Here is a 26,828-nt window from a genome sequence, read left to right on the forward strand (position 1 = left end):
CCTTTATATTTTATGAAGTAACAGCTTTTTCATGAGATGAGAAAACATTTTATTTTCCAAGCACAGATCAAAAACTAACAAGAATAAACAACTCGTAACCAAGCCGACTACGGCAAATATAAATATGTATTAGCTGCAGCTTTCACCCGCTGTTTTTGGCGCAGTGGATAAATGACGTCGCCACAAGGCATATGGTGATCATGCTCTATCAGAAGCAACATGCAAAAGATGGTTTCAACGGTTCAGAAATAATGAAGAACGTGGAAGACAACCAAAAAAGTTCGAAGACGCCGAATTGCAAGCAATATTGGATGAAGAGGATACTTTGAGTCGGAAGCAAATGGCAGCAATGCTAAATGTTACACAACAATTTCTGACCGTTTGAAAGGTATGGGAAAGATCCAAAAGTGTGGAAAATGGGTGCCACATGAATTGAATGAAAGACAGATGGAAAACCGAAAAACCATTTGTCAAATTTTGCTTCAAAGTTTGATATATACGTCAACAAATAACTTAACGCCAGAAATTTAGTATTTGCAAATGATGATTAGCCATGTAGAGGTAGGTGCCTGGAGTGCCAATAATAGGCAACAATCCAAGGAAATATACATTGCTGATCAAGGTATCAAGATCAGCCGTTAGCGTAAAATATCGCTATCCTGCAGATTCCGTAACCTGTACCAATCAACAGGCCGTGTAGATGAAGCAATTAATATTTTAAAAACAATTTATCAAAATTATTGGAAACTTGGTCAAGGGAAAAAAATTATCCTAATGAATTTTTGCATGTAATTATGCCTAAGACTACAAATGTTGAAAGTAGAGGGATTCTAACGGTCTAGAAATACACTGCTGGCCATAAAAATTGCAGGAACAACAACTAATGAAATTTTACGTTTAGTGTGAAGAGTACATTGAGTTTGTAGGTGATTTGAGACTGTACAGCTGGCCGGAGTGGCCGAGCGGTTCTAGGCGCTGCAGTCTGGAACCGCGCGACTGCTACGGTCGCAGGTTCGAATCCTGCCTCGGGCATGGATGTGTGTGATGTCCTTAGGTTAGTTAGGTTTAAGTAGTTCTAATTTCGAGGGGACTGATGACCTCAGAAGTTAAGTCCCATAGTGCTCAGAGCAATTTTTGGGAGAGGGGTGGGTGGGGGGGGGGGGGTTCAGTTGAAGTAGCCGAGTCGCATTTTGGAAATAAAAAGTACGAAAGGGGACATGTTGGGCTTTGGGTTTTTTGGTGTTGTAGTTTTGGAGGGGATTGTGCCGATGTTTTATATAGGGTTCCAATTCGTACGAAAGAAGAATACACTCCTGGAAATGGAAAAAAGAACACATTGACACCGGTGTGTCAGACCCACCATACTTGCTCCGGACACTGCGAGAGGGCTGTACAAGCAATGATCACACGCACGGCACAGCGGACACACCAGGAACCGCGGTGTTGGCCGTCGAATGGCGCTAGCTGCGCAGCATTTGTGCACCGCCGCCGTCAGTGTCAGCCAGTTTGCCGTGGCATACGGAGCTCCATCGCAGTCTTTAACACTGGTAGCATGCCGCGACAGCGTGGACGTGAACCGTATGTGCAGTTGACGGACTTTGAGCGAGGGCGTATAGTGGGCATGCGGGAGGCCGGGTGGACGTACCGCCGAATTGCTCAACACGTGGGGCGTGAGGTCTCCTCAGTACATTGATGTTGTCGCCAGTGGTCGGCGGAAGGTGCACGTGCCCGTCGACCTGGTACCGGACCGCAGCGACGCACGGATGCACGCCAAGACCGTAGGATCCTACGCAGTGCCGTAGGGGACCGCACCGCCACTTCCCAGCAAATTAGGGACACTGTTGCTCCTGGGGTATCGGCGAGGACCATTCGCAACCGTCTCCATGAAGCTGGGCTACGGTCCCGCACACCGTTAGGCCGTCTTCCGCTCACGCCCCAACATCGTGCAGCCCGCCTCCAGTGGTGTCGCGACAGGCGTGAATGGAGGGACGAATGGAGATGTGTCGTCTTCAGCGATGAGAGTCGCTTCTGCCTTGGTGCCAATGATGGTCGTATGCGTGTTTGGCGCCGTGCAGGTGAGCGCCACAATCAGGACTGCATACGACCGAGGCACACAGGGCCAACACCCGGCATCATGGTGTGGGGAGCGATCTCCTACACTGGCCGTACACCACTGGTGATCGTCGAGGGGACACTGAATAGTGCACGGTACATCCAAACCGTCATCGAACCCATCGTTCTACCATTCCTAGACCGGCAAGGGAACTTGCTGTTCCAACAGGACAATGCACGTCCGCATGTATCCCGTGCCACCCAACGTGCTCTAGAAGGTGTAAGTCAACTACCCTGGCCAGCAAGATCTCCGGATCTGTCCCCCATTGAGCATGTTTGGGACTGGATGAAGCGTCGTCTCACGCGGTCTGCACGTCCAGCACGAACGCTGGTCCAACTGAGGCGCCAGGTGGAAATGGCATGGCAAGCCGTTCCACAGGACTACATCCAGCATCTCTACGATCGTCTCCATGGGAGAATAGCAGCCTGCATTGCTGCGAAAGGTGGATATACACTGTACTAGTGCCGACATTGTGCATACTCTGTTGCCTGTGTCTATGTGCCTGTGGTTCTGTCAGTGTGATCATGTGATGTATCTGACCCCAGGAATGTGTCAATAAAGTTTCCCCTTCCTGGGACAATGAATTCACGGTGTTCTTATTTCAATTTCCAGGAGTGTATGTGGAATAAGGTTCAGTAGTAATATCGGGTTGGTTTGGCTCCTACAAGGGGTTGGGTAACAGGGGCTATAATCATTTAGTTGTAAATCACAATATTCTGTTTAAAGATTGCAAGACGGGGACATGTAGCAATACGATCGAGGGTTATTGGGCGGCTGTAAAATCTGTTGTCGGCGGGGAAAGAGGATTTCGGCGTTGCAAGACCATTTAGATGACTACTGTTGGAGGAAGAGTATTCCTAAAGATTATTGTGTATTTCCAGCATTTATGAAAATAGTCAGAAAAATGTACAAGCCTCGTTTTGTTAGTTAGGTGTGGGTGGGTTTCATATTTTTTCTTGTTTTATGTTGGTTTTTTTCTGTTACTGAGGTCTGTGAATTTGGTACTTTCTTAGATTCTCTGGTGGGGGGCTTTTCTGTCGTTTTAATAGTTTTTGGATAAAATGGTGTGCGAGGGGTTGGTTGTTGTGTCTTGTACCGGTGGGATTATTTGATTGACTTGTTATATCATTTTTTTATTTCAAAATTTTGCATCCGGTTAGGGGCGAGTGGTAGGGAAGAATTGATCTGGGTAGTTCCTCTTTCGTGCCTGGCAGTTTGTGTTTCTTATTAATTTTTTGATTAGATATTCTGGTTTTTGCATATTTCATTCTAATTGAACCTACTAACATTATTATTTCTTGTTAGGCTCCTATTTTGTTCTTCTTGTCAGCCTCGATCTTTAACTCCTTTGGAAGTTCATATGTGGTAAGTTTCCTTTTATGTAGCCAATTTTATGTTTCCCTTTGCTGTGTTTTGCTATACTTCTGTTAATTTTACTTTCATTCCTGAGCTATAAATTCTACAGCGAATGTAGCTGATGTACCTTACGTGCGGTATTATATGTCGGCTCCAAAGTTTTGTCATTTTTGCATTTTTTTTTGTATGTACAGTGTTTTTTGTAAATATTTTCATTTTTGAAATATTTCCTTTACTACTTTGGACAATAATGTTCTTTGAAATGGGTTAGTAAATTTGCCTTATATAGGTGAATTCTTTTGTCGATTCCAAAGCTCTGCGTTTTTTTTTTTTTTTTTTTTGTCAAATAGAATATTATTTTTGCGCTTGTAATTGCTCTCCCAACTACCGTGAAACCGTTAGTAATAATGGAATCGGTTACTAGAAATGATCTCCTATATATGTCAGTTCTAGGTATCGATTCCAACTATTCGGTGCTTCATTAATTAGATCGTTTTCGCAGGACGTGTGGTAAATATAATATCATTTCTGTACTCGTAATTGCTCTGCGTACTTCTATGAAAAATTTAGTAATATTGCAATCGGTAACTAGAATTGACCTCATATATAGGTCAATTCTAGTTAACAATTTTAGTATTTTTTACTTTTTATGGCTTTTCCTTACTTGTGTACCTGCTTTTTTAAGGATTGAGTATGTTGGTTTCTCCATATTTCATGTTAGTAATTCGTATTTGTTATCATTCGCTTTATTTTTCCGTTGTTCCATTGTTCTGTTGCAATTTAGTTTCTACCCACCCAAAACCCCAACTTTCCTGCGCTTCTCCCGTTTGAATGAATAACTAATATTAAAATTAACGCAATTTTGTAATAGCACGATTTCATCATGCGCTATACTGTAATGCAGTTTAATGGTCCTCTGTGCTCATCTACTCGCATAAATTATGATAATACTTCTAATCAGGTATAAATTGTTTCTACTCTTGTTCTTATTTATTCCGGTTATCTTCAACTCGTTTAGATGTAATTCGTGCGTAAATAATACTCGCGTTAGATGTGAGTGTAATTTTATTGAATGTTACATGCGTTTGTATACGAGGTATGATCCGATCCTTTCACAGATTGCCTCTATGCAGCAGCTTTGCCTTCGGTATGACGCCATCGGTCAAAACTGACGAGTGGAATCGGGCACTAGAATTTATCCCACTCCTACAGTCGACTCAACGTAAGGTAAACCCCTGGCACCTGGCAGCGCTTTTGTCAGCTTTCAGCTGCGAAGCGCTATAAGATATAGGCGAAAACAATAACCGCTATGAAGAGGCGTTGCCATAGGAACGATTACAAAATCGCGTTGTAGACATACAAAGCATCTGCGCCCAGCAGTTTCCTGGACAAGTGACTAGAAATGTTATTTATAATCAAGTTCTGAGTTAAATAAACAATACAGAGAATTGGTATTTTGCGTACTATGTCTCTTAATTTGTGTACTGTATATACACATTTGTACATTATGCATACCTCTTTGTAATACTGTTTCATGACTTTACAGGTGTTTTCACGAATCGTGGAAATGAAATTTTTTCAATGCTACATTACAAACACAGTTCATTTATTGTTTCAGTTTCTAACAGAAAATTTGCAAAATTAGTACCCGGGCAATGCCGGGTTTGTCAGATAGTTAAAAATGAAAAGAGTGACCTTATCGTCTATTGAATGAGGCGTTAATTTACACGGCCGAACTCTTAGCCATTGAACGGACACTAACAAGGAAAACCCCCCACCGCATCTCCTCAGATTTAGTGATAAGATGGTCCAGTGCATAGTCCGTCAAAAACTGTAAACAGGTGAAGCCTGAAAACAGCAAGGAGGCGTACTGAACTAAGAAAAAAAAAGCATGGTAGAAACAGTGAACGGTCCAAGCTTAACAACAGCAACATCGAGTGACGGAAAGAGTCACGGCGTCACGGTTCACTGATCACGGTGCTGGACTGCAAAGCGGACGAGCTGGGTTCAAAACTCCATTGTGCCATTTATTTTCATTTTTTCCCAACATTATGAACTGCCGGTTCGACCATCTTTCTGTAGTCTTAGCAGCTGTCCTACTATGCATTGGTTATAGAATATGAATCATGTGGTAAGCAAACATTACCAACGCAAGTAAATGTGATGAATAGGGAGAGCAGAAGAGATACCAGATAGACGTCACACAGAAATGAAAACAGCAAATAAACGGGTGTGAAGTGTGTTAAACAAAGAAATCCAAGAGTTAAGACTTCCAAGACGGAACGCAACTTTAACAACGTTCAAATCAGATGTTTTGACAGAGCACAGAGAAACTGTGTGATACGTTTTCATCATTTCCTTGGGAGTGATCACATTCACATTCATACGAACAACCAAATCGGTCAAGGAGCCATATCTCACTCACTCACCGGGCGTCCAAATTAGGTGCGACGATAAGAGATTCCTGTCATATGACACACGTACTGTCACTAATGCCGTGTATGACATATCAGACGTATTTTTCGGTGGAGTATTCAATGTTAAAACAGATCGTGCTATGATAATCACCAGATATGTTGGCTTTATCATTATTAATGAGTGCAATGCCACTTGAACTAGCTCGGATCAGAAAGCCAAATGGATACAAATATTGTGATTTAGAGTCTCATCAACTGAGAGATCATCAGACGCATTAATTCAGTTGCAGAATGAGAGGGGAAATAAATGCCGCTGTACTGTTAGTGGAGATTTCTGGCACTGGCCTGAAATGCGTAACAGGACCCATAATGTTCCCAAATAAGGTCTTCTTCAATAAGAGTGCCTTAATCTCTGTATCAGCATATTAAATAAGCGTCCAGAAAGTAGGAATGCAATAGGTGTTCTGGATTAGATTTGGTCCGTTGCATTTTTTCTTTGCCTTCAGTTGTACTCATACAGCCAATCCAAACATCTTAAACATATGCTCTTTGGTGAATACCACAAAAAAGTAAATAAAAATAAAATTTGCAACCGAAGGCCAACAAATAAAAACAAAAAAGTTCAAATTTGATCCAGAATGCCCACCGCATTCCTGCTTTCCGGAATCGATACAAAAATCAAAATATGCAACATCATAGAGAGTCAAACCAAACAGGCACACTCATCCCTCCTCCCCCCTCCTCCCGCCCCCGCCTCTAAACGCGCGCGCGCGCGCACACACACACACACACCTACCTTTTAATTTCAACTTTTTAAACAAATTCCACTAGTAATTTATAAATATCTAAATTCTTCATAAACAAGAGGAGTAATACATGAGAAGTAAGTGCTTGATGCATGCGGACTGGCTTTTTAATCAGTCCGTTTCCCTTCTGCGTAATGGGTATCCGAAGAGATGTGTTTAATGTGCCAGAGCTCCCCACAGTCGAAATACGGCGATGGTACCAGATGATGTCGGTGGCATCTGGGTTGAATTTCAACATGGCAGTCATTCTCTGAAACTATCATTACCTATACCAGTAGAGTTGCATTTCAGAATCCGGTTTTCAGAATAGTACCAGGTGCCCTTGTGCAGATATTCGGTCTCCCACGCTTTGTTCCACTCGGTTTTGGCCATGTCTCTTTAATTACTGCAATGACATCATCCGAGGGGATGCATTGCTTTTGCATGCCTAACATCGTTGTGTCCTTAGCCAAGTGGTCAGCTTTCTCATTGCCCAAAATTCCAGCATGGGCTTCATCCACACAAATTATATCTCCATACCGGTATTGTGCATCTCTGATACAGCAGCAGCTATTTGGTACGTTAAATAACAACTCCGTTTGCCCTTAGCAATTGAGGATAGCGTTTGCACCAAGGAGAGCTAGTCCGTAAGTATTACGAGATGGGTTGTGGTTATGGTCGTGCCGTATCGTAAAAGGGAAACTCCCCATCGCAGCCTCCTCAGATTTAGTGGTAAGTGGGCCCAGAGGACAGCGCGTCAAAAACTGGACACAGGTCAAGCATGAAAAAAGGAAGAAGGTGTACTGAACTGTGGAAAAAAGCGAGATAGAAACAGTGAACGGTTCAAGTATAAGAAGTGTGAGACAGCCATGGCGTCCTGGTAAATAGGACACAGTGTTAGACTGCAACGCGGGCAAACTGTGTTCAAGGGTTCCTCTTGCCAATTATTACTTTTTTTTTTCACTGTTCGCTGTATTCAAATTTGTGTCCGTGTCGTGGTGTAACGTCCGTTTGCACCAGCGAGGTGAAAGGAAGGGAGCTAAACTGAAAGTTGATTCTTCACAACTACTCTATTAACAGCCGAAAGGAAGTGGTTTTCGAACGGGAACCGCAAACCTTTGATGACAAGGCGACAAGTCAACCGAATCCTCCACCGCAAAATACGTCTGGTATGTCATACGCCTGCCTTAGTGACAGTACATGTGTCATATGATAGCAATCTCTTGTCGTCTCACCTAAATCGGAGAACCGATGACTATTAACTCTATGAAGATGTTCCAAACTGTTTGCGACGATCAGACAGCATTGTTACAGAGTAGGTGTCGGAAATAAGCATACCTACCGTCAGCAGCACCGATTGCAGAAATACAGACATGTACCACATTAACATACAGTTGCCGTTATTTATGAAGTTCCTAAGAACCCATCGGCGGTATCAACCCTTGGGGTTGCTTTCAGAATCTTACATCACCACTTGGCCGATAATTCATTATCGGCAGATCTCACATTTCTGGGGAAATGTTGATCCAGCGCTACGTGTCCCTTTCTCTGCAGCATTCTCGATTCATTCTATGGATAGGTCAGAGGTTGCACTGTATAATTTTAAAAATAGTCGATGTTTTAGACGCGAAGAAACCATTGTGAAGCTCAGTCCCGTGGTTTTCATCAGTATCACGCAGGGATACATGAGGATCTTTCGTACTGTACTTTTAACCATTTCATGTAACTGTTTCACGCACTTAATCCTTCTACAGGAGATAATTCACAATTTTTTGGGAAATATGTCATTTAATACAATACTTTCTTTCTCAGAAATGGAGTACCTCGATTTACAACGCAAGCAGAGACCATTAAAAATCGTCTTGAGAAGGTCCAGTTATAAAATTGTTACATGTATAACTACACGCCAGTCTCAATAGTACAGTTACTTGCCTTCTACTTAAGCCAACTGTTTATCAGTTTCTTCATTCGTGCATCGTTTCTGCCTTCCTAAACACCAAGGTTGCGAAACAATCATTGGGTTCCCATCTTCATATCTGAAATACATCTTAATCACAAACATAAGATGAACTTCTGTGCACTATTAGGAGTACAGAATCAGGTCCAACTGAACTTTCCAGGAATAGTTCCAACAAAAATATCCGTTCATCCTCGTAGATAATATTGATGATAAGACCTTTTCAGTTCACTATCACAGGAAAGTTGCGTGAAACCCACCTGGAGCCTTACTCAATTTGTTTAGGTGCTAAATGTTACAGCTGACCAATCCGTCAGCATTCTGCCGCTATCGGACTCATTGAGTACATTATTAGTTTTCTGAACAATGCATCAGAGATGTAAAATGGTAATAGGCGAACAAGACTTTTCACTTACGTGCTCTAACTGCTTATTAGAAAGAAAAATAACATTAAAATAAAATAATTTTTGCTCTTAAAAATTACGATTTCACATCTAAGAACTACATAAAATCGTCTCTCTATGGGACCGGAAGTGTCACATTCGGAGAAAAGTGCAGTTCAAATCTCCCAAATAGTTTACTCACATATTAGTCGCCAAAATTCTTTTATCATGAGTAAAAAGAGAAAAAATTCTTTTCACTTGTGATAAAATAATTTTGGAAGGTAATACAAGACTAAAGGTTTTGAGCCAAACCTGGTCGCAGAGCCATTAAAGGAGTTTACGTCCAAGGCAATGGTCCAAATCTCCGTCAAGCAATCATGATTTAGGTCTGCGTTGTTTTCTTAAGTAGGTTCAGATGGATTGCGTGATCGACAAAGGCCAGGATCAGTTTCCAGCCTCACCTTCCCTTTCAAATTGATTTGTGCTTTTAAACCTCTTCGATCCTTTTTTTCTTTCAGACTGAGAGAAACGTCGAGTGTCCTTTTCACGCAATTAATTACCATGATTCAGTGTTTGTTTATAAGGAATTATTTCCCCCAGCACAGCTGTAGCTAGTCTGTGCTGTCCCCTATCACAAGCACTCTTGTAATTGAAGTTGCATGATTTGTGCACCAACTGATGAGGTGACGTACACACACACACACACACACACACACACACACACACACTTTTATTTCGGCTACTACAGTGGGTAACATTGTCCCAGAAATAAATTAAAAATATTTCGAATTCCCCGGTTTCACCCATGGCTTTCGGGAGGTTTTCCTTGGTTGTAAAAGGATTGCCAGAATAGGTAATCCTCTCCCATTTGTTCCCAACTGGAAACCCCTCTGCCCTATTACGAAGCTCGCCCCGTATTCGACCGAAAAGAATCGAGACTAACGCACCGGAACTCAGACAGGCCGCTCTACCCTGCCCTAGATAATCACCGTCTTGACTCAGTTGATAAATGTCGCGACGGCGATATTATGGCGATATTATAGTCCCTCAGTAATTAAGAGGAATCTTTTATTACCTATAGGCCACCCAACATTAAATGTCAACTTTGTTTCGCCTTCCTTCTACTCAGTTACATGCACGTCTTGCATGCAGAAGCGATGTAACAGCGGAATTCGTTAAAGACGAGAGGATGGCAGAGAAAACTCAATGTGTTAACGAGCAGTGGCGTAGATCTTGAAAAGTGTTATGAAATTGTTTCTAGAATAACCTCATTATTCACTGTTTCATATCAGAAATGACATTTCGAAATATTTCTCCGAAATATTTTAAACGGTGTGCAAAACTGTTCTTTTACTCTAGAGAGAGAACTTTATATGTGGGTATCAGTACAGATAAAATACAGCTGCTATTAGCTGTCTTCCTTGTTAAGATACTTCATTGTATTGCGGCACTTTGAACGTCACTAAAGATGGGTACTGAAGAGAAAATATAGATGCCACAAGCGTAAAATTCTTTCGACGCAGCAAATAGAATGGCTGCATCACGAATGCCTTAGTCTGATAACGTGCCCACCAAGACCGGTATTGAGTAATACCGTTGAATACTAGCATCAAATGCACCACCGAGCGACGCCTCGCGCAGGAGCAAGCTGTAGCTGGAGTGTGAAACCCGAGCACCTCTGACCTGTCCTCGGTCTAGGCGGGCAATCCCAATCACTACCCGATGCCAAAAATGGGAAGTTAAACTCTGATCTTCCTCCAGATGCATCGTTGGCCACTGCGTTTGCTCACGTAAGGTATCCATTGAAAGCGAATCTGTTACGGAAAGACAGGCGAGATAAATCTAGAGTAATAAAAAATTAAATGCTATCGCCGTCGCGAAATTTATCAATTGAGTCAAGAGGAAAGAACATCTAATGACCCCCATAATTAAGACACAGCTTTATGGAATAGACGTTTTGAACGATGTACAAGTTTAGGAGATACCAGAATTTTTATTTTTGTTCTTGAACGCATTTCCTTGTCTGGTGAAACATGTCAAGTTATTGAGAAATGAGTTTCTTAAATTTCTATGAAAGGTGCGAGGCATAATACAAAATAAGGGCTGTGCCGGAACGTGTCGTCTCTGTTCTCCGTGAGAGGTTGAAAAACTAACGACATTAACCAGAGTTTAACATGGAATGAGAATACGCCGATGGCTTATTTCTCATAGATAAGGAGAGACAGAAAGAAATCTTGAGAGTTAACCTTCTGTCGACATCGATGAGGCTACAGACGGATCGTAACCACAGCTGCGTCTGGTGGAACAGTATATCGGCTGCGAATTAGTTGGTAATTATCTCAACTGAACGCAGGAAACCAGGGAAAGTTTATTTATTTATCGTATGACGACAACAGCAAATACTAAAAAATACTTATAGTTTGCAATTATATACTTAATGATTCACAAGAAGAGGTACTGACATGTGAATCACCGATTTTAATTTAGTTTTGCAAGAAGGTTCTGCATTGAAAATAAAGACACATGTGTTTCGTCTTTTTTGCTAGAAAAAAGAATCTAGGTGACAGTTGATGACGGAACTGTATTTTCAATGTTATACATCGACAGATATTCTATAAAAAACACTTTTTTTTTATTATAAGGGGTCCAAAGTTACTAACGTTTTTCTCTTTCATATTGTAGCTTGGGCACCCGTCAGTCAAGAAGTCCTATGGAATGAGATCGACAGTCGAGTACTCAAGGCATTAGACTACTAAACCCATGGCCCGTATTCGCGTCTTGTCGAGGTTTTTTTAACATTCGACATTTTTTCGGTGTAGCTGATAACATCCTGATAATGGGAATAACATTCTTTCCAGCTTTTGAAGCAAAACTTCTGGAGGAGTGATTAATAATCAATAAGTATATACAGTGTATTAACAGCTATTTTCATCGTGATAAATGACGTGCTATATACGTTTTTCGTAGCTGGTGAGCTCATCCGACCTACACCGTGAAAATGATACCACCGAAATGTACCTCTGTGTCAACCGTCTGATATTTACTTTTTCGACAGGTAAACAATTTCATCGACCAACTTCAAAGCACAGCAGAGCAGACAATTATGGTGTAAGCTGTCAGAATGCACGCGTAGGTCCATAAGCAGTTGTCCACTCCTGTCTTTCAAAATATACTTTCATACGCTTAGTACGCATCAAAATTGATATCTGATAGATTTGTTTTTAGCAACGTAATTCAGATATATTCTCCACGAACAGTGTGCAACAAAACACGTCAATGCGGGGAGATTTCGCCCGTCTATTGCGCATGGTGTGAGAAATATTTGTTTTGCCTGTTTCTATGATCAGTTTCACGCCACTAATTGAGAGAACGCTCACGAATAGACGATCAGTTAGGATTACGAAATAGTATATCGAGGCGTATTTTTTTTGTATGAAATGGACTGTCCTTACATTGTAATCTATACTTATTTGATTATTAATCGCACATCCTGATCTTTTACTTCATAAAAGACAAAGGAAGGTCTTCAGATTATTAGTATATTATCAGATACACGGAAAACAACATCGAATGAAAAAATGCCACGACCAAAAATCGAACACATACCGGTTGTTTGGTCTAATGCCTTGACCGCTTTTTTTATCTTTTTTTCCAAAATTTGAGCAGTGCCAAGTTTTGATTGATTACTCATCAAAGACTCTTCTCACTCCCCTTTTTTTAATTATCTTCCAGTTCTCGTCAGACATATTTCTATCTGAGAGACGGAATGTGGTTAGAAAAAGGGAAGAAATAGGCTTTGTTTTTGAGCTGCGCGATGTTTACCACTTCCTCTTTTCGCCTATCTATTTAAGCAACTAAGTTAAAATCTTTAAAAAAAATGAAACAAAAATCAAAGCTTCACCTGTTTGACACCACCACTTTCATCCTACCATAAAAAAATGGACTGTCCCTCTTCAGGCGTTGTCCCTAATTATTTCCAAAAATTATCCCACGGTGACAGGATCTAAGGTGCTTTAATTTTTTATTTTTTATTTATTTCTTATTTTTATATATTAATTTTTAATTACATTGTCATAATAATGGCTCTGAGCACTATGGGACTCAACTGCTGTGGTTATAAGTCCCCTAGAACTTAGAACTACTTAAACCTAACTAACCTAAGGACAGCACACAACACCCAGCCATCACGAGGCAGAGAAAATCCCTGACCCCGCCGGGAATCGAACCCGGGAACCCGGGCGTGGGAAGCGAGAACGCTACCGCACGACCACGAGATGCGGGCTACATTGTTATAATAATGAAATGAGTGCAAATGAACATCCTATCAAACGATGTTCCAAAATAATTTATTCTAAGGAAAAACAAAAATAACTTGTGATACTTACGCTAACAGGATCTTTCTCCAAGAAATGGTGCAACTGTATTTTTGTTGTCCACTGCCAATGCCGTTTAAAAATATTTTCAACAGACTCACTTTGCTTTCCTAATGCCTCAATGAATGGAACTTTCCACCGATCAGCCAGTCTCTTTCCTTCCTCACTGCTTACAGTTCAGAACATTCTGTCTTCAGTGTGATATCACTCCCAACCTCGCTCTGCTGGAACGTCAAATGACAGGTACCCAAGTTTCAGCATGAAAACGTAAAAGCATTAATAACTCGAGTATTATTAACTTTGCACCCCATGTTATGTCAATGACAATGTTTATTTTTAGACGATCTTTCGATATACAGTCAGTTCCACATAAAAGTGTACGGCATAATTTTCAACGTAACGTCCGCAGCGACACATCTGGTAGTGGTCTCGAATCTGTAATCAACGCGCTTTTGCACTGTGTATAGATAAACAGTGTGTGAGTTGAATGTTTTGTTTTGTCGGTTGCAGTTTAAAATGAGTGCAAAATATCTGAAGCGTCACAAGGCAGTGTCCCTTGTAAAGCATCCAAAGTGATCAGAGCTTTCCTATGGAGCTGCTGCTAAAATTGTTAGAAACTCAAAGACATTCGTTGCCAATTGGGTCAAACGATAGTTAGAGGTTGGAGAGAGGACTAAGATGCAAAGCTATAATCGACAATGCCGGCGATTGAATTAACAATTAGGTAATTGTACAGTTAGTAATAACATGTATTTCCATGTAGACATCTATTTATAATAGTCTTTTATTTCATACAGATAAAGTCGTACACTTTCTTGTGGAACTGAGTTGTATAGCATTTAAAATATGATTTTTCATCATCAACTGTCACTCACTCACCAGAGAGTGTCTAGCAAAAAGCCAAAACACGTGTTCCTTTCCTTTTTTTTCCGTCGATATAGAACGTCCTTCCAGAACTTGATCAAAATCTGCGACGCACATGTTAGACACAAAATTAATATGTTTAGATTCTTAATTAGCAACTTAATAATACTAACAGTGAGAACATTTAAGCTATTAAATTAGGACTGTTAATAAAAATAGATACATTTAATCAGAGTTAAACATCTGGCGAATGAAGCTAATTGATAGCAAAGGTAATAGCACTTATAAAGTGACTGGATGGTCCTGGATACTTTCTCAAAGGGAGTCGCTGACAACGTGCCGAACGGTTTGTTCTTGGGCTGCACAATCACGGGCCGGAGAGTTTCGGTGAGACCGGTTCTTACACTATTAAGTCTTGTCTACTCAGTTTTCTTTGGTTGGTTGGTTGATTGGTTTGGTTTGGTTTGGTTATGAGGGGCGCTCAACTACGCTGTCAGCAACGACTTTTCTTTAGATCAGATAATGGTAGTCTGTCAGATGCATATTGAACACCTTAATGTTTTTATGTTGCGGCATTCAATCACTCGCAGCATTCTTCTTCAATGTAAAACCTCTTGCTGTTTCGTCAGTTATACCACAGTCGAGTGCATGATATCAAAGATCTTTGGGAGGATGATTTAAGACTATATGATTCTAAAGGTCTTGGAGATAGTCGGAGTGATGCAACTTCTTCCAATCTAGGATGGTTGTTCTTGGAGTCGCAATTCGGTAGGTGGAATCTTACTGATAGTCTGCAGGCAATGGATCAGTGTGGATTTTACTGTACCGTAATAATAAACTGTGTAAGGGCTAATCAAAATATAGAGAGGTTAATCAAAACTTCGATCGTTCCGAATATGACACTTGTCTATTAACAACTGCATCGTCTGGCGAGGTATAAACGAATGAGAACGGCAGAGCACGTATTAAACAAGAAACAAGCAAATTACATGGTCGATTCCTGAGTGCAGCGCATTTTCTCCATCGTTTTCCCGATCTGACTAAAATGTGAGGGTCATAAGCATTTCTTAAGAAATAACTTCATCAGTACCGAAAAGTTTTGGCACAATCTTGTCTGCCTACAGATTTACTGTTTGTCGTAAGTAACCACAAAGTTTACACGTCAACCGTAGCGAAATACACTCCTGGAAATTGAAATAAGAACACCGTGAATTCATTGTCCCAGGAAGGGGAAACTTTATTGACACATTCCTGGGGTCAGATACATCACATGATCACACTGACAGAACCACAGGCACATAGACACAGGCAACAGAACATGCACAATGTCGGCACTAGTACAGTGTATATCCACCTTTCGCAGCAATGCAGGCTGCTATTCTCCCATGGAGACGATCGTAGAGATGCTGGATGTAGTCCTGTGGAACGGCTTGCCATGCCATTTCCACCTGGCGCCTCAGTTGGACCAGCGTTCGTGCTGGACGTGCAGACCGCGTGAGACGACGCTTTATCCAGTCCCAAACATGCTCAATGGGGGACAGATCCGGAGATCTTGCTGGCCAGGGTAGTTGACTTACACCTTCTAGAGCACGTTGGGTGGCACGGGATACATGCGGACGTGCATTGTCCTGTTGGAACAGCACGTTCCCTTGCCGGTCTAGGAATGGTAGAACGATGGGTTCGATGACGGTTTGGATGTACCGTGCACTATTCAGTGTCCCCTCGACGATCACCAGTGGTGTACGGCCAGTGTAGGAGATCGCTCCCCACACCATGATGCCGGGTGTTGGCCCTGTGTGCCTCGGTCGTATGCAGTCCTGATTGTGGCGCTCACCTGCACGGCGCCAAACACGCATACGACCATCATTGGCACCAAGGCAGAAGCGACTCTCATCGCTGAAGACGACACGTCTCCATTCGTCCCTCCATTCACGCCTGTCGCGACACCACTGGAGGCGGGCTGCACGATGTTGGGGCGTGAGCGGAAGACGGCCTAACGGTATGCGGGACCGTAGCCCAGCTTCATGGAGACGGTTGCGAATGGTCCTCGCCGATACCCCAGGAGCAACAGTGTCCCTAATTTGCTGGGAAGTGGCGGTGCGGTCCCCTACGGCACTGCGTAGGATCCTACGGTCTTGGCGTGCATCCGTGCGTCGCTGCGGTCCGGTCCCAGGTCGACGGGCACGTGCACCTTCCGCCGACCACTGGCGACAACATCGATGTACTGTGGAGACCTCACGCCCCACGTGTTGAGCAATTCGGCGGTACGTCCACCCGGCCTCCCGCATGCCCACTATACGCCCTCGCTCAAAGTCCGTCAACTGCACATACGGTTCACGTCCACGCTGTCGCGGCATGCTACCAGTGTTAAAGACTGCGATGGAGCTCCGTATGCCACGGCAAACTGGCTGACACTGACGGCGGCGGTGCACAAATTCTGCGCAGCTAGCGCCATTCGACGGCCAACACCGCGGTTCCTGGTGTGTCCGCTGTGCCGTGCGTGTGATCATTGCTTGTACAGCCCTCTCGCAGTGTCCGGAGCAAGTATGGTGGGTCTGACACACCGGTGTCAATGTGTTCTTTTTTCCATTTCCAGGAGTGTACATTTGTGTTAGATAAGTGACGGCAAAAGTGTGAAACGATGCCAGTATGAGGCCTACTCGTACCTAAAAGCACTTACATGGCCGGCGAAAGCACACTCTACGACAAAAAAAAGACGCTCCACGAAGGAATTATCCCTATTGGACGGAAAACTGCAGATGTGATGAACGTATAGAGACAAGCAAATAATACAATATTATAAAAACTGGACGATTAATCAAGAGAAAGATTTTCACAAACTGGGCAAGCTAGTAACTCGTTGGTCCAGCTCTGGCCCCTAAGCAAGCAGTTATCCGGCTTGACATTGATAGGCAGAGTTGTTGGATGTCCTACTGAGGAATATCGTGCCAAATTATGTCTAACTGCGGCGTTAGATTGTCAAAATCCCGAGCTGGTTGGAGGGCCCTGCTCATAATGCTCCGAACGTTCTCAGTTGGGGAGACATCCGGCGACAATGTTGACCAAGACAGTTTTTGGCAAGCACCAAGATGAGCAGCAGAAACTCTCGCCGTGTGCGGGCGGGCATTATCTTACTGAAATGTAAGCCCAGAATGGCTTGCCATGAAGGGCAGCAAGACATACATCTTCGTCGACGTATCACTGTGCTGTAAGGGTGCCGCGGAAGACAACCAAACAGGTCCTGCTATGAGAAGAAGTGGCACTCTACACTATCATTACCGGTTGCCTGGCTAAATGGTGGACGACACAGGTTGGTATCCCACCACTGTCCAGGGCGTCTCGAGACACGTTTCCGGCCTGGAATGTCATTGACTGCAGTAGATTTGTCTTCAGTGATGAGTCTCGCTTGGAACTGATCCCTGATGACAAGCGAAGACGTTTCTAGAGACATGGACTGTACGGTGGATATTTTCATTGAATAAGTACGCCGCCATTATCCTACCTGATATTAGCTGCGATGAATGTCTTTACCATAGTAGACGCTGAAGCCAGATACTTTCTACAGTTTAGTGTTTTACGACAGTGTGTCGTGTGTTAAGTGTAATGTCCAGTACTGGAAGACATCGTGTAGGTACTCGGTATGTATTGAGAAGGCACTGAAAATTGGAACTACAAAGGTACGTTGAAGCCTACCGTAGTCCAGACCTAAGGAGATTGTAGAAGGATCCCGCAGCCGTAGTGCCAGCGGAGGAGTGTGGGTGTCGCCAGAGCAGCGCGAGTAGGGGGGCGGGGCAGACAGACACAGACAGACACGCGACACTGAGGCTGCCGCTGTGGCAGTCCGGCTGCAGCTCGTCACCAGGACGCAGCGTCCGTTGCTGGCAGGAAGGCGCGGCCGGCTCGGCGTCCGTAACACACAGGTGAGCCGGCCGTGTGCTTTATAAAACCAACCCCGCAGCCAGTAGCTGGCCGCTTCCGACAGTCTCCAGATGTGGCCCACACACACGAACAGCGGTGCAACAAAAATATGGAAACACCGCGAGAGATGCGTGCTTGGACATAAACGCAGGTGTTAGCCAGGCCTGCAGCTTGTGCTGCTGCATTTGACCACGAGCGGCATCTGTGCGATGCCCACAATATGTTGTAAGAGTTAGTCGCGATCAGAACAGTGTTCTATGTAGTCGTGAATGCATTATGTCGCAGCTAAGAACATGGGCAAATTATTGGTGCTCGCAAGGTAGGTACTTCTGTAAGCAAAGTAGCCGAAGTGTTAGGCGTTTCAAGAAGTACCACGTCCAAGACTTATACCATTTCTAGCGATAGCAGAGTAATAACATTGACTATTTCACAACGCCGACGAAATTTTGTGTTGAGTGATCGTGATGGACGGTCATTGAAGAGGACTGTGACGACAAATAAGACGACGACAGCAGCAGAGCCGGCCGCTGTGGCCGACCGGTTCTAGGCGCTTCAGTCCGGAACCGCCTGCTGCTACAGTTGCAGGTTCGAATCCTGCCCCGGGCATGGATGTGTGTGATGTCCTTAGGTTAGTTAGGTTTAAGTAGTTCTAAGTTTATGGGACTGATGACCTCAGATGTCAAGTCCCATAGTGCTTAGAGCCATTTGAACCATTATTTGAACAGCTGCAGAAGTCGCTGCAGAACTGAATGTCGCACTCACGAACCCTTGTCAATACCAAAACAACACGAAGGGAGCTCCGTAAACAGGGAATTTCAGGTCGAGCTGGGATTCCGAAACTACACTTCAGTAATGTACACTACTGGCCATTAGAATTGCTACACCACGAAGATGACGTGCTACAGACGCGAAATTTAACCGACAGGAAGAAGATGCTGTGATACGCAAATGATTAGCTTTTCAGAGCATTCACACAAGGTTGGCACCGGTGGCGTCACCTACAACGTGCTGACATGAGCAAAGTTTCCAACCGATTTCTCATACACAAACAGCAGTTGACCGGCGTTGCCTGGTGAAACGTTGTTGTGATGCCTCGTGTAAGGAGGAGAAATGCGTACAATCACGTTTCCGACTTTGATAAAGGTCGGATTGTAGCCTATCGCGATTACGGTTTATAGTATCGCGACATTGCTGCTCGCATTGATCGAGATCCAATGACTGTTAGCAGAATGGAATCAGTGGGTTCAGGAGGGTAATACAGAACGCATTCCTGGATCCCAACGGCCTCGTATCACTAGCAGTCGAGATGACAGGCATCTTATCCCCATGGCTGTAACAGATCATGCAGCCACGTCCCGATCCCTGAGTCAACAGATGGGGACGTTTGCAAGACGACAAGCATCTGCACGAACAGTTCGATGACGTTTGCAGTAGCATGGACTATCACCTCCCGAGACCATGGCTGCGGTTACCCTTGACGCTCCATCACAGACAGGAGCGCCTGCGATGGTGTACTCAACGAAGAATCTGGGTGCACGAATGGCAAAACGTCATTTTTTCGGATGAATCCAGGTTCTGTTTACAGCATCATGATGGTCGCATCCGTGTTTGGCGACATCGCGATGAACGCACATTGGAAGCGTGTATTCGCCATCGCCATACTGCCGTATCACCCGGCGTGATGGTATGGGGTGCCATTGGTTACACGTCTCGGTCACCTCTTGTTCGCATTGTCGGCACTTTGAACAGTGGACGTTACATTTCAGATGTGTTACGACCCGTGGCTCTACCCTTCATTCGATCCTTGCGGAACCCTACATTTCAGCAGGATAATGCACGACCGCATGTTGCAGGTCCTGTATGGGCCTTTCTGGATGCAGAAAATGTTAGACTGCTGCCATGACCAGGACATTATCCAGATGTCTCACCAACTGAAAACGTCTGGTCAATGGTGGCCGAGCAACTGGCTCGTCACAATACGCCAGTCACTACTCTTGATGAACTGTGGTACTGTGTTGAAGCTGCATGGGCAGCTGTACCTGTACACGCCATCCAAGCTGTGTTTGACTCAATGCCCAGGCGTATAAAGGCCGTTATTACGGCCAGATTTCTCAGGATCAATGCACCCAAGTTGCGTGAAAATATAATCACAAGTCAGTTCTAGTAGAATCTATTTGTCCAATGAATGCCCGTTTATCATCTGCATTTCTTCTTGGTGCAGCAATTTTAATGGCCAGTAGTGTAAATGCCGAAGCCATAAAATCTAGGCTATGGAGCAATGGAAGAACTTCATTTGTTCAAATGGGACTTGTTTCACACTTTTTCCATCTTCTGGCCGAGTTTACATTCCAAGAGTGAAACGTAGCAGGGGTTCGGCGATCATTTGGGCAGCCGTGTAGTGGTATTCCATGACCGCTATGGCTACTCATCAAGGTCACGTCACTGGAAAGGATTATGTGACCATTTTTGGTAATCAGATCCATCCTATAGTACAATGTTCGTTCGCCAATGGCGATGCGGTGTCCAAGACGACAGGCCCCGGTTCACGCAGCTCGAATCGTCGAGGACTGGTTTCGAGAACACGAGGATCAATCGCCGCATCTCTCCTGGCCTGCGCAGTCACCAGATCTCAGTTACATTGATCCTTTGTGGTCCACTTTGGAGAGAAGGGTGCGTGATCGCTATCCTGTGCCACCAACATTACCTGAACTTTCCAGTATTTTGCAGGAAAGATGGTATAACTTTCTCTCAAAACACATACAGGACCCGTATTTATCCATTCCGAGACGACTGGAAGCTGTTCTGAATGCCAACGGTTTTCCTCCATCGTATTAGACATGGTAATGTGCTGCGTTTCGGTGGTTCCATTTCTTTGCCCAACCCCTGTATGTTAGTGACTTGCGTATTTCCTCTATAAGAGTATCAACAATCTTATTCTTAATGTTAATTCAAAGACCCAAGTTATAATTGTCCACTGGGTGATTCATAAATCACAGAGACTTTAATCATTTATATTTGTTGATGGACACACGCTACAGTAAATGGACAAATTGAAAAATACAAACCCTTAGATTGCTTGTTTTGCTACTTTTTTAATATTTGTAGCCGTTTTTCCTCGGTTGATACTTTATAGTTCTTACTTATCACGTAGATAAGATTACATATTTTATAACTTCTGCAACTGGTTGTTTGTTTTTAACCAAACAGTTTTCACTGTTTTAGATTTAGCATCTTCAGTGGTCTGTAAATATTGAAGATAACTGTTTAACGACGGGAATTTTGTTATTATTTTGATTAATCAAATACTTTTATGATTACTATTCTTTCTGTGTGCCAGTTAGTTAATGTGTCGGCACTAGATGGCCACTGTATAAGTTTCCAGATAATTGTGTGTCATGATAGGCATTTCACTGGATAACTGTGCTTGCTGTACACTGAATTTGATACTGCTACAGAGTTAACTGATGGATTGAGTGAGTTGTGGATTTAGCGGTGGAGTGATGGAGTGGTACGTTGAGGTGGGGAGGGAGAATGAGCGAGTGGTGTGGGGCACGCGCACGAACGCGAATGCGCTTTTATATATATATATATATATATATATATATATATATATATATATATATATATATATATATATATAGTGTGTGTGTGTGTCATTCTTTTACTTATAACTGCATAAGGTTGGTTTTATCTCCGTTCTTTGGTGAGTCTCTTCCACTAGATGTTCTTCATTTGTGGAGTGGATATATTCACTATTGAATGGCCTCGCGTGTTCTTTGTCTCTGATATTAAAATTTATTCTAGTCATCCCAAAATATCTGGAGTTGTAGCTACATTTTGCTATATTATTGCAATTTCCCTTTGCCCTGATTTTAAGCCGCCCTAAATTACTACGCTACAGGCATTCCGGAAAGGAATTACTAATTATGTGCTGCTAGAATGGACTAGGTCTAGAATTTTAGAGAAACGCCCCTAGACACTATGCATTTATAACGGTAATCGTAAGTGCAGAGACGTCCAATCATCAGAAATCTTGTTTCATTACGAAGTTGGTAAAGTGTTCGTTAGTGATTGGGATCCAGCTAACTTTTCTTGGACGTTTTTGGACTGTTCACCCTTTGACGAAAAAAAATTTTTGGTATCACTAGTTTGGAAAAACTGAATGCCCATGCGAAAGTCAGGGACCAATTCAACATTGTACTTCGGATAAAAGAGTGAAGAATATTCAGCAAGGTTTTGAGCGGTACGCATGAAAGTGAGTATAACTGCTTGGCGAGAGTTAGGACGACGCTCCATCCACAAACCACACAGACTACAATTAGCACATGTCAGGATTTTCAAAACAGTGCGCACTTCGCTGCAAAATGAAAGATACATTCTCTAAAAAATTCCCTAGGCTGTGGCAAAGTCATTTTATCGCAGTATCCTCTCTCCTAGCAATGCTGGTCTAGGAAGGCATGCTGCAGAACTTCTGTGAAGTTTGCAAAAAGTAAGAGGGAAGCACTGGCGGAGGTAAAGCTGTGAGGATGGGTCGTGAGTTGTGCCTACGTAGCTGTGTCAGTCATAATACTGCCTTTAAGAAGCACGATTCTGGGTTCGAGTTCCGGTCCCGCACATGGTTTTCATCTGATATAAAGTTTCAAAGCAGCACACACTGTACTGCAGAGTGAACCATTCATTCTTCATGCTCTACGTGTTGATAATAAAAGGAAACATGTTGACGTCAGCAGTGCTCTCTTAAAAGCCATGCAAGACGACAAATTAATTTTCAGTCACGATGCAACGTTCAGCAGTAAAGGTAACGGGCACAGTATGCGTCTGTGGAGATTCTCAGGAAATCGCAGAGCGTGAAAAATATTCGCTGAAGTGGACGTGTTTTATGCCATTTCTTTTGAAAAGGCTTATGGCCCATCTTCCGAAGGACAACACAGTGACTGGAATGAGCTGTCCTGAAATGCTGCAAACGTGGGTCCATCGAGAACTGAAAGACTAATTTCACATTCGAACAAGATGTAGCCTCACAACAACGAGCGACAATTTCTCAATGGCATGCTGTCTCAACTCTGGATAGGGCGAACTAAATCGTTTTTGGTCTCCAGAATCTCCAGGCATAGCCTCATGCTACTTTTCCTTCAGGGGGTACATGTAGAAATTTATCATCGTTCCCCATTTAGCTCGTGACGCGAACGAGTTCAACAATAGACTAACATTAAGAGTAACTTATATCGATGAAAAGATCTTATATGAAGCGTATGACGGATTTAGCTGTCGTCTAGATGTCTGTGCACCTGCTGGTGGACACAGAGTATTTGTGATAACGTAGCAAACAAATTAGATTTCGTGGCTATTTTGTAATTTGTTTCTATATTGCAGTACGTTCTGTCAATAAATCCAGGGTGTCTCTCCTAAGAATTATCAGCTGCATTATCTGGTATTTCGACAGATATTTGCAATTTAGTTTCTGCACTGTAAAGCTGGGGCCAGCCCGAAAAAATACTGTTCACTATGTCCTTCATGCGAGCCCTAGCGTCGACGGAAGGCGCTAGTTTGTTTCTCGTTACAAACAAAATGATTTTTAAAGAGGAATTTTACGTGCCCATTCGATAGAGGGATCCTAGATTAATCGAGTGCGATATGTGCTTTATCGAAGTGTTTAACATGGTCAGTGAAACTTGTAGAACAACTACACTCATGCTCATAAATTAATGCTGATACATGGTGAAACAACACTCTGGTGGTCGGTTTGCGGGTTTAAATCACTTCGGGGTATGACCATGCGGTGCATTTGACCTGCGGTCGTCGCACGGTGCCGCTGGCAGCAGTCCGCATACGCAGAGGTGTGTTGGTGCATGTCAGAGTATGGTGCAGCGAGTAAGTATGCAGACTTTTTCAGACGTACTAATGGTGACTGTGTGTTGAAAATGGCTCAAAGAACACATACTGATGACGTTATGATGGGTAACATACTGCGGCGACTTGAGGCTGGTCAAGCACAGCAGGTCGTAGAACGGGCCCCCCCGTGTGCCACAAAGTGTGATCTCAAGATTATGGTAACGATTCCAGCAGACAAGAAACGTGTCCAGGTGCTACAGTACGGGACGTCCACAGTGTACAACACCACAAGAAGACCGATATCTCATCATCAGTGCCCGCAGACGGCCACGGAGTGCTGCAGGTAGCCTTGCTCGGGACCTTACCGCAGCCACTGGAACAGTTGTCTCTAGACACCCTGTCTACAGACGACTGAAAAGACATGGTTTATTCGCCCGCAGACCTGCAAGGTGCATTCCACTGACCCCTGGTCACAGGAGAGCCCGTAAAGCCTGGTGTCAAGAACACAGAACATGGTCATTGGAACAGTGGTCCCAGGTTATGTTCACAGACGAGTCCAGGTATAATCTGAACAGTGATTCTCGCCGGGTTTTCATCTGGCTTGAACCAGGAACCAGATATCAACCCCTTAATGTCCTTGAAAGGGACCTGTATGGAGGTCGTGGTTTCATGGTGTGGGGTGGGATTATGATTGGTGCACGACACCCCTGCATGTTTTTGACAGAGGAACTGTAACAAGTCAGGTGTATCGGGACGTCGTTTTGCACCAGCATGTCCGCCTTTTCAGGTGGGCAGTGGGTCCCACTTTCCTCCTGATGCATGATAACGCACGGCCCCACCGTGCTGCCATCGTGGAGGAGTACCTTGAAACAGAAGATATCAGGCGAATGGAGTGGTCTGTCTCTTCTCCAGACCTAAACCCCATGGAGCACGTCTGGGATGCTCTCGGTCGACGTATAGCTGCACGTCTTCAAACCCCTACGACACTTCAGGAGCTCTGACAGGCACTGGTGCAAGAATGGGAGGCTATACCGCAGCTGCTGCTCGATCACCTGATCCAGAGTATGACAACCCGTTGTGCGGCCTGTGTACGTGTGCATGGTGATCATATCCCATACTGAAGTCGGGGTACATGCGCAGGAAACAGTGGCGTTTTGTAGCACATTTGTTTCGGGGCGGTTTTCTCAATTTATGGCCAATACTGTGGACTTACAGATCTGTGTCGTGTGTGTTCCCTATGTGCCTATGCTATTAGTGCCAGTTGTGTGTAATGCCACGTTGTGTGGCACCACATTCTGCAATTATCCTTAATTTATGAGTATGAGTGTAGTACTCCAGCAGCGACACTACCGCCCTGGCCCGCGCTGATGCTACAGCAGGACGTGCAGCGCTGCTCAGTTGCTGCTGGACGGCTGTTCATTCTTCATGTTTTACCGTCCCTGTTAATACATATCGATGAAACTAACATCGGACTACATGAAGCGGTTAAGGCAACCGCTCATGAAAAGCGATAAATACGGGACAGAGTCCCGGACGGGCACAAATTTTCAACTTCCTCCATTGCATTACCACAGCACACTGTGCGGCTGGAAATACCGAATTACCATCTTCCCATCGTTTTCTTTCCCCATTCTCTATTTCATATAAATTTATCTCATTATTAACAAAGTTATAAAATAACGTTGCTTGCTGTTTTGTAAGCCGTTTGAGACTTTTCGTTTCGGAGGAAAATTATGGACAATATCTTTAACACGACAAAAGATATTTGACGTGTACAGCATTTTTCAGCTGACACGCCCCTCTCTTGCCGTTTTGTTAGCTCCATGACGCACGTTGCATTCATTCAGCAACGCTACTGACTGGCGGGGTCCTGTGAACAGTCGCTTACTTCCTCACAGTTTACCACCTTACGTGAGCTGACCTGCTACCCCCCTATAGTAGCCCTTATCCGCAGACTTGAATATTCATATTTCAACCATAATTCTGTGTGGGTCAACGACACGGTGCATTTCTTTCATTTGAGCTCCAGTTCGGCAGCTTGCGTGTCCCTGACCTACCTCAGTTATCCTAGCGGGAAAAGGGACCTGCAGTTTAACGCAGAATGCGAAACACGTATCGTTCCTGGCGAATCTTCAGTATAGTGAAAAGTGAAGGCTAGGATAAAGACAGACTGAAAATTCCGTAGTCTGACCGGAATTCCAGGTTTCCAGGTATGCGCTTTACCACTAGGCCACTAAGACCGAAACTACATTTCAATGAATCTGGCACATATCACATATCAGTATAAGGACATAATTTCAAGAATTGGCAATTGGCTTTGACTGTTTGTTGATGAGAAACCATTCAAAGGAAACAATTTTTTATGGCCGCACGGCACTGGAATGAAAGACACACAAGAGAGCTTTAAAAACTGCATAAACCAAATATTCCAGAGTTCAATTTGACTTTTATAACTGCGCAAGAACAAGAAACGCATTAGATATATCAACTTCATCTGTGTGCCAAGACATAAATTATCTCCTTACGCTAATGACACGTGTCGAGGATGCCACCCAATTTCTCAAATGACCATTGTTCACTGTCCAGCCACATTAATGTGACCACCTGGCATACACCTTTAAGAGCTCCTTTTGGACCGCGGGCCGCAGAGAGACGACGTGCAGGAAGGTAGTCAGTGAGGTTCTGGAAGGTACCGACAGGGATGTGGAACCATGCCGACTCCAGTACTGTAGACAGCTGCACTAAGTTTCAGCTGAGGATCAATGGCGGGTACAACCCGGTCGCGGCAGTCCCACAATTTCTAGAGTGGGCGTAGATCCGAGAGTTTTGG

The 26,828-nt window shown here is 43.7% G+C and overlaps 1 protein-coding gene across 1 annotated transcript in view; it reads left to right on the top strand.

The window, feature by feature from the left end:
* The window catches only part of LOC126235085 (uncharacterized), a 1,179,108-nt gene that overhangs the window by 838,675 nt on the left and 313,605 nt on the right, over positions 1-26,828 (top strand). The gene's annotated exons all lie outside the window — the stretch shown is intronic.

The sequence above is a fragment of the Schistocerca nitens genome, chromosome 2 (assembly GCF_023898315.1).
Source record: "Schistocerca nitens isolate TAMUIC-IGC-003100 chromosome 2, iqSchNite1.1, whole genome shotgun sequence".
Taxonomy (NCBI): domain Eukaryota; kingdom Metazoa; phylum Arthropoda; class Insecta; order Orthoptera; family Acrididae; genus Schistocerca; species Schistocerca nitens.